Here is an 880-nt window from a genome sequence, read left to right on the forward strand (position 1 = left end):
CACAAACTCAGAAAGGAGAGATGTAGTAGTGATGGATGACTTCAACTATCCAGATATTACTGTCCCACAGAATTTTTCTTTAAACCTCAAATTTCCAGCATTGCCATAACTCATAACTTCAGTTGAGCATTCAGCTCACTTTTGGCAGTTTTAGAAATTCGAAGACAGGTCACCAGAATCCTCAAAGGGGAACAATGAACTCACTCTACCACCATCCCAACCCAAGACCTATGGCCTTTCATTGGGAGATTAGTTAAAATACCAGAAGTGTTTATTATTATTATGTAGTGTTTTTATCTCTGAAACAGAGTCTCCTGAGTGTGAAGTCAAAGGCTTTCATGGCCGGCATCCATGGGTTTTTGTGGGCTATGTGGCCATGTTCTCCTGAGTTTTGATACATGATTTCTCTCTCTGGAGTTCTTGTCCTTTCCCCCAATTGATTCTGGCTATGCCTAGAGGAATAACTGGCTGGCCTGTCTCCTGCAGCATCCTGTCAAAAGCAGAAATCAAAGGAGGCATAAAGAAAGGGGTTGAGACAACTATTGATGTAGGCTAAACAGCTGCAGTAGGGTGAAGATTACTAAGAAAGGTATGGACGTCACAAGACAAAGGCATTATCTCCCAGTCCATCAGCATATAAACAGTTTTCACCTGATGGAAGGGTAGCCAGCATAGAGCAAACGTGGCCACTAAAACAATGATAATGGTCAGCAGATGCTTCTGCTTCCTCAGCCCTTTGCGGTGCCCCCTTCGGAAGTGGCTAGTAATGGTATGGGCAATGAAGAAGTAGCAGGTCAGCATAATGGCAAAGAGAATCGATAAGCCCATAAAAATGGAAGACAAACCTAGCCATGCTTCCCAGGCTATTTCTGTCTCTTTG

General features: G+C 43.3%; 1 pseudogene; it reads right to left on the reverse strand.

Annotated features, from left to right (window-relative positions):
* Positions 1-493: 493 nt before the first annotated feature.
* The window catches only part of LOC121925858, a 964-nt pseudogene continuing 577 nt past the window's right edge, over positions 494-880 (reverse strand).

Source organism: Sceloporus undulatus, chromosome 3 (genome assembly GCF_019175285.1).
Source record: "Sceloporus undulatus isolate JIND9_A2432 ecotype Alabama chromosome 3, SceUnd_v1.1, whole genome shotgun sequence".
NCBI lineage: Eukaryota > Metazoa > Chordata > Lepidosauria > Squamata > Phrynosomatidae > Sceloporus > Sceloporus undulatus.